Here is an 8726-nt window from a genome sequence, read left to right as displayed (position 1 = left end):
ACATTTTCATTTCATGTCTATCTTACTTGAGGCTTAATCCTTTGTTTTCTCTGGTTCCACTTTTGAGTCAAGTTGATGTGAAATAACATTTTATCAGGGTGCACGTGGGCACCCTGTTTGGCTAAGCATGCAGTACGTGGTTTGTTATAAAAAGCATTCAACCAATAGTATTTGATTGTGAAATCATCGGTCTCAGTTTTCTTTTGGTAGTAAAATTGAACTTGTGATTAAACTTTGAAACAGTGATATGACTCAGGTCTCCTCTAGAGAGCTGTGTGAACCAGCCCTTTGCAGGGCTGCTTCAAATGATTTTTCGCTGATTGCATATAAGGACCCATGACCAGTCGAATGAGCTAGTGTCAGGATACAAAACCAGTAAATATCTCAGATCCATGTAATGATAGAAGATGCCTAGAGGCAAGGTCCTATGAAATCATTCTCAATGCTCAGATCTCTTGTAAGATCCCGTCTTATCTTGCTCCTAAATATCTTATGTGACATGTACATAACGTCTAGCAAGATGGCCACCTATGTGGCCACTGATAATAAGTCTAAGGCGTTGTGGTACGTGACCCTTGAGTGCTATCTAACAACATGCACTGAAGGGACACACAGGTCCTATATCCTACTAGGCCCAATTGATGAAAGCTACAAGCATCTCACATCCGGTTCATGGACCTATGTATGTCACGAGGGGCTGCTCCTTCATCTCCTCTCTCATTGGGTCTCTCTCAAATCCACATTAAGGTGAGCCACGTCTTGTAAGGGGAGAAATTAAGATGAGCTGGTTGAAAGATAGTTGCTAGGCCGATCTCATGCCTCATGATGTTTTCAAGGCGGTCATTTTTTAAAGCTTCTTCCAAATTTCATTGCTTAGTTAGGCGAATAATGATGAGCTTGATTATCAGGGCCTCTTTGTATCTTTGGATCAATGATCTCTAGTACCACGTATGTGTGGCAATGTCAATCAACAAATGAGCTTGCTTGTTAGGGATTCGCTTTGTATCTTTGGACCAATAGTCCCTAGCACCTCCAAGGAAGGATCAAATGGTTCGAGAGTCTCAAATACCATGTGATTCTAGCTGAAGCAACTTTGGACTTCTCAATCGACCAATACATCCGCCATGAAGGTTGCACACAGAGGACATTGGCATATCTTTAACCTATTAACCACAGGCACCCAAAAAAAAAGACAGGACACGTGGCAGCCTGGAGGAGAAGAGCCTGCCATGTGTCACAAAGAAGGAGCTCTTGGATGGAGGCTTGGAGGGGGGAGGAGGTGGAAAGATAAGAGGCAGGCTTTGGGGAGGAGGTGGAAAGACAAGAGGCAGCTTTAGGGGCAAGGAGGAGATAGAAGGTCAATGGAATGGAGATGGAAGGAGATGGAAGGTCACCTTCGGGAGGAAGGAGGAGATGGAAGGTTAATGGAATGAAAGGAGAAAGGTCTCAGAGCCATGGGTTAAGACTTGGCCAAAATTTCAAAACCCAATCCAAGTATGCAAGGTGAATTGATTAGCAATTTAAGAATCAAAGATCCACCTTCAGATGGGGAGTGGTTGAGGATGGTCATGCATCTTTGCCCGTGCAAAGCACGGGTTGAGTACTTGTTAAGGTTATGCATCTTGATACGACAAAAGAACGAGCTCTTAGATTATGAGCCAACAGACAATATGATACAATCTTGCATCAAGTGTGTGTAGTGTCTTTGCATCTGATAGCCTCATTTGGCTCCCTCAGCATCAATTGCCCCTTTGATGCAGAGAGCAGTCATTGGCTATAGATAGATCACTCGATGAATTGGATTAGAATAGCATCAATTTTTCTAGTTCTCAACAATGTTTGTTGGAAGCTCTTACATTAGAGCATTATCGAGATCTAGTGTGATTTGTAAACCCACCATCTTTAGCCTTATGTGGCCAAGTGTATGCAATCTTAGTTGTTGATCACGGGTGTCTTTTAATCTAGATTGTTGTCTTTGATTTTGTTCATAGCAACATAATTTAGAAATTGAATATTATGTTATGCTTAAGTGGCTAATTATAGGGCTTGGTTCAAGTTCTAATCAAATACATGTAGCCTATTCTGAATATAGAAGAAGGCGGTGGGAAGTTAAATGAGCTTACGGTAACAAATGTATTCTGACGTGATCCGATCACCTTCATTAGCTACAGAGTGCTGGGGCGACAGAGTATGGCACACATACGTAAGCATACAGTCCATTCAAGCTATACTGGCAGTGGAGCAAGGTAGGATGGAAATGGACCTAAAGCTACAAAGTGTTGCACAAAATTGAACACCGTGCGCACAGGCAAGGCTAAGAATGTAGGGATGAGTTTTGTTTTCTCTGCTATCTACAAGTACTTCGTGACTATCAATCCTATTGTTGACATTTGTACATCAGAAAGATTAGGAGGGTTTAAATCTACATCCAAGTGATTGGTGAATGAGGATATTGGATGGGATTTGGATTAGAGGATGAGGACTTGGTTTCCTATTTAATGGTTCGTCACTCCGCTTGAATGCAATCTTGATGCGTTGGCTCCCATTTTGTGGTCCTCCATCCCCATCTCTCCCTCTCCCTTGTGAGCTCCTCCATCTTGAGCACTCCCTTTGGCTTTTGTAACATGGTATCAGAGGTTGGTGGCTCCGTCGTCTTAGTCTCCTCCTCCTCGCCTTCATGGACCTTTGACTTAGTAGTGGCAGTGTTTTCCTCTCCTAGTGGCGCCTCTCCTATACCTTGTGGATTCTAAGGGCTACCTGGTAGACTTGAGCTACAAAGTTCCAAGGTTTTCCATTCGTGTTTTCTTAGTTGAAGGCTTTCATACAGGCTTCTTTAATGTTGGATCCAGAAATCCTTCTTATAATGTTTCATCAATGGCGTATTGTGAAGATGTTGTTGGAGGCAACTTGCGCTGGTATCAATCGCTCTGTTGTTTCTCTCGCTGGAAGCGTTCTGCCCTGCCTCCAGCATACCTGCTATCACCTCTGCCTATTGCCACGGATTAGCCTCCACCAAAAGTGTCATTCTTTTCTTGCTTGTATTGTTGCCTCTGAGGCATTTTACCAAAGAATTCACTAGCAATTTCTTTTCTGTCCGATTTTTTTGCGAGGCTGTGAAAACCCACTAAGATGTTTATCTGCTACTATTGGTTTCCAGATTTACTTTCTGAAAAAATCTCTATAACCTTTGCGGGTCGCCCTTTTTCGTTATCCTCTGCGATATGTTTTTCAAAAGCCCCTCTGTGCTATTGCTGCATGTAGATTCAAAAGTTGAAAGAGACTATGGCCAGCCAGTGGGCATCCCCAAGGCTCACAGCCCGCCCACGGTCGAGATTCATTTAATGAATGGGCGACGGCCTTAGTGTGTGAGAGAAGGTTCCTGCGAGCTGCTCCGCCATGCTTGTTGGGCATTTGTGGGCGTGGCGGCGAGCGATCGTTCCCACAAACAGCTCCTAGCTCCTGGCACTGAAATGCCTGGCGATTTGCCGCTGATGTTAGGCCTGGATGGGCAAGCGAAGGCTCGAAGGAACGTCCATGGTTTTTTGCAAAATTGGCAATCCCCCATTTGGTGGGAACTGCCTCTAACCAAGCGGGGCGACTCAAATAACTGTGATTTGCATATGCCCCCCCTTTATGTCACCTTAGAGGCTATTCCTGCGACGGCCGTAATGCTAGGATTTGCCAGGGTCTGGTGAGTTCCCACCTGTGCCCCCCCAAGCTTGCGCTGACAATTTTTTGGCATTAGAGGTGCTCGAGTGGAAACAGATTTTCTTCCTCTCCACTCGAGCATTACGGGGTTGCATTTCTTTTCGAGAAAAATCCAAGCCTTTAACTCACATGCATCCAAAAACGCTTACATAATTCAAAGGTGAATGCTAGCTAATGTATCGCGGGGATGGAAGCTGTGTATCACTTGCCATTGCTAGGGCTCGTAGCATATTTGCCAGCCCTGGCATACGTGGGAAATCTCTCTCACAAAGCTTCTAATTGTTGGTCAACCACTGTCTTGACTTGCCGCATTTTTTTCCATAAGGCCCTTCTTTTTATCTTTTGTATTGAGGTTTTGTGGCTTGGCCATTATCACGGGTCATTTTCACGATTCAGGGTCAAAATAAGGGGAGCTGGTTTCTTTTTACACCTTACGACCAACCTTTCAAAAAGGGGGAGTTATTTTGCCATTATTTTTTCCTTGGACTTCTATGGATTCTCGTTGGAAAGTAGATTCATGACGGCAAACATCTATCTCTTGTTAATGAAAAGCGCATTGTTGCCAGTTTTTCTTAGCAAAAAATTTGATCTAGAGTGTGCATTTCGAGGTCACGTTTGCATCTTGCTTTATAAGATACACCCATCATTTTGTTGACAGCTCAATAGGAAACCATTTATGGGATTTAGAGAGAGCACTTTTATAGTGACACAATGACTTATTTTATTCTTGTACCCTCATGGCATTTTGATGTAACATGCCTTTTTTTTCTCTACCTTTTTTGTAAAAGTAGATGCTGCCCAACCTTGATGAAAGGCAAGCGATAAGGCCCTTCTTCCTCAGTTTCCATTGTCATGCCATCATTGCCATTTTGAGGTGGTGTTGCTATCCTCTTGATTAGTGGAGGTACGATTTGTAGAGAATCTCATGCATGTCCATAGTAGCCGTTCATATCCATGTGCACATGATTTTAGTGAGGATGACAGCCTTGTGTTGGTCATTGTGTGAGAGCAACTAAGGTGCAATGCATACAGATTTCGAGGTGATGAAGCAATTCTATAGAGTTATCCATATTAATCAACCACTACTTTATTAAGGTAGCAAGTTGCGTCAAGTTAAAGACATGTCTTATTTGCAATCCAAAACCTTGTAATAAGCTTGAATTGATTAAGGCTTCTCCCTTTTGTATGCCTTGGTGATGACTGTGCAATACTATTGAGGGGGAGTGTTGAGATTTATACATCAGAATGAATACATGGGTTTAAATCTCATCGATGTGATTGGTGGATGAGGATATGTGATGGTATTTGGACTAGAGGATGAGGAGTTGGTTTCCTATTTAATGGGTGGTCACCCCCTTGTATGGTGTGGAACATTCTAGCCTTTTGTTTGATGAAGGTGATAGCTAATACAATCTTGATGTATTTGCTTCTGTTGTGTGGTCTTCCATCTTCATCTCTCCCTCTCCTTGTGAGTTCCTCCATCTTGAACACTCCCTTCGGCACCTCTCTTACATCTATGTGTGTGGATGTTGAATTAAAGTCCCTTCTAGGCATTAACTTTGATTGTCTATAGTCCCTTCATGTAGGTAAATGATGTGTAAGTCCCCAAATTTTAAAAATAAACCTTTCTTTATCAAAACACACACATGTGCACCCTAATAATTATATTTGTGAGGGGTGTGTGCGCGCTTTCTCTTAACCCTTCAAGCTAACTCCGTGATCCTCCTAGGGCCATCCTTTGCACATGAATTTCAACATGGTATAAGAGCCATTAGACTCATGCTCAACCGGAATTGGTCTAGACCCCTTTGCATTGGCATTAATGCTTCAAGCTAGGACTTCATCAGAGCTGCTTGTAGTGGGCCATTCATGTTTGGATAATCTCTTCCACTTTTCTTCTTGCTTAGAGTTGGTTCTAAACTCATTCTTAGCTCAAGAAAGCAATGTATTAATGCATCTTGTGTAATAGTTCTATTTTAGAGTTGGTTCTAAACTCATTCTTAGCTGAGGAAACCAATCTTTTAATGCATAGTTTGAAGGGGTCTTCTCATGGTGCTCATCATCAAATGTGCAAAACCACCTGACCCTAGCAGTGGCTACCCATCTACATCTGTCATCACTCCATGCAATTTATACAATGCGAAGGTACCTGCTAGGGATTGCATATGCACTTAATCACACGAATTTTTGCCTTGTTTGTGTTTGTGAACACCCTTATCACAAATTCACGCATGCAATGATGAAAAAACCTTGTCGATCAAGAAAGTTGAGAAATTATCTATTTGCGGTTGGTACTCGAACATCTACCATGGCGGTATGAACGAATAATATTGCTGATACAAGGCCACTTACGCAATGGTTAGTAGTACAGTACTAGTGGTAAAATTAATACTACCACCACTGAAATTAGGACCAAATTCCATTGGCCATATTCATGCGTTGACCAGTAGTACAGTGTGTAGTAGCACCAACAATGTGGTGGATACCGCCAATAGAAGACATAGTATTGATGGCACAAGCCCGCGTACCAGTAGTACTAGTCCCACCTTAGGTATATAAAGATGCCGCTTTTTCATTTCGTAATGATTTTGATTAGAGAGTTAAATTATGCTTTCTTATCTTAAGCCCCACGTTAGGACTAGCATGCAGGCCTCTATGCTCACAAGGCATAAGAGCTAGATGGGACCACTCTTAGGGTTAGGTACCTAGACTCTCTTGAGGAGAGTGGTGTCTTTTGTCTCTTTTTTTTGTGAAGGTGAGGGCGACCAAAGAATATTGAGGTGCTCGATATTGGGTTCTCAGCCGTTGAAAGCAATATGGCAGATGGAAGATCAATGATTCTTGTTTTGATATTTACATTGTTTGAGCTGATTTGGTGCCTTTTGTGCATTGTCCATTTTATCCACACACCCCTATTATTGCTTTTGGTTATTTGTCGTTATTTAGATTTGTTATTTGTCATGTATTTGGCTTTGTAGTTATGTCCTTCCTTATAGGTGATAATGATAATGTTCCACCTTGAAAGAAGCTACTCATTTTTTATATGAATGGCATATTGCTAAAGAGGTGGTCGAGGAATGCTCCTTCAATTTACCAAGGGGGCGACATCCATGAGTTTGGAAATCACATTGTGTCTTTGGGGCCTAGCTTGACAAAAAATTTGGCAGCTTTGTGGACCCACTATGAGGTTGCTACGTGGACTAGCATGACTAAGAAGAATATAGAGATCTTGGTGTGATAGAGAGGAATATGGCTTGGGATGACAGGTTGAGTTTAAATTTTAAGTTCAACTTTTCACAAGATGAACGTTGCGCAAGGAATGTATGCTGCCATCTAGTGTGACCAAGGACTTGTGTTACCTGAATCCCTTCAATGCATCGGCTTTGCACACAACTCCTTGATGGTATGCCTTTAAAGGCAATGTTGAACCCAACCAAATCATGCATAGAGGAAAATTATGGCCTCAAGGTGTAACATAGAACTCAATTGATGCCTAAAAAACTATATGAAAAATAGGACATAGTAATGCATCTTTGCTGCCTTCAAGAAGGGGCTCCACCAGGCATGGTTGGTTCATAGGACGATGATAAATTGTTGTCTAACTATAATGTGATCACACCCATTGCAAAGCGGCTCTATGCTCCATGTGTGCTTGTCTCGTTGACATGTGTTCCATTTTGTTAAGCTTGCTAATTGTGCCTAGAGAGCCGTGTTTATTGCCTCATTCTCTTGTACTTTGAAGAACTCTTCCGGGGAGTCAACATTGATTAATAAAATATCGTCCATATACCTAAAAGGGTGTGTAAATTTGGACAATCTCTCCCAATCCTTTCCTTCCCACAATTTCTTAATAAAGTTAAGCTCAAACCAATGTAGGTATAGGTTACACCATAGGGATGAACAAGAGAATCCCATGGTGGGTATACCTGAGACTTGCTTAAATATTTGGTCTGCTAATCTCACGTGCATATTTTCCAAGAGCCACATATTGAGCACTATACATTCTTACTCTAACCAGACGTCATGGTCTTATTTCTTCTATTGCTCCATGAAGCTTTTCTCGTATTCCAGTTCAAATTCAGGTATCTTTTACCTTTCTTTTTATAAGCCATGCCAATAATCTCTGATATAATCTCCTTTAATCCATACGTCCCTTCTAAAGGGATGTTCTCATAACATTTTCCAATATCTGTAGTGAAGATTGAATAAATATTCCTTGGTAGATTCAATTTTACCTCGTAAATGGAACGGACTAGCCAGAATGCACTCACTGTAATGTCAGCCTCCAATTTAATTTAATCTTGAAGATCCCTAGACGTTTCCATGATGGGATCTAAGAAAGCTTGTAGTGCAAAAGTAATTAGTGAGGCCGATTTTGAAAAGACACAAAGGTGGGCATTAGTAATCCACGTGAAAGTGTTTTTGTAAGCCTTGAAGGTAGCCATGAGATATGGTAGTGAATGAGATTCCAAAGTAGTTTTCAAGTTGAAGTATTAAATATCTTCGACCAATCAATCTAGGATGTCTGGGCTATCCACTTTTTCAAAATCCTTGCTAGATAACCTTTGTAACGCCTATTTGAAGCTAACTTATCTGTGGAGGTGATAAGAAGGGATGTAGTTAGTCTCTCAACCTCTCTTCCCACAGATGGGGTTCTTATGGGATCCATCTTTTCTCTTATATGTAGCTTCTATCTCTTAATTAATCTCAACAAGTGATCACTACAAAATGATCTAAAATCTCTTTCCACTGGGTTAAGCATATCCGAGAGCAAGGAACTTACTATAATTAATTAGTTCCAAATCATAAGCAATGTGTCCATTGTCCCCTCAATATTAATGTGTTTCCTAGGGATGTGTCCCAAGCCTTTCTTCATATAGTCTTTTAGTGTGTTCTCAGTCACTATTTCATTATCAATAGTACAGGCATGTCCCCATTCTCTTTTAATGAACCTCTTAAAAGAACTTGTTTCAAATTGACATGTAATCTCTAATCCATCCATGAATATCATTCTAGGT

Source organism: Dipteris shenzhenensis, chromosome 17 (assembly GCF_047967505.1).
Source record: "Dipteris shenzhenensis isolate YYH24624 ecotype China chromosome 17, Dip_SZ_1.0, whole genome shotgun sequence".
Classification (NCBI taxonomy): Eukaryota; Viridiplantae; Streptophyta; class Polypodiopsida; order Gleicheniales; family Dipteridaceae; genus Dipteris; species Dipteris shenzhenensis.
Note: the sequence above shows the minus strand (reverse complement) of the source record.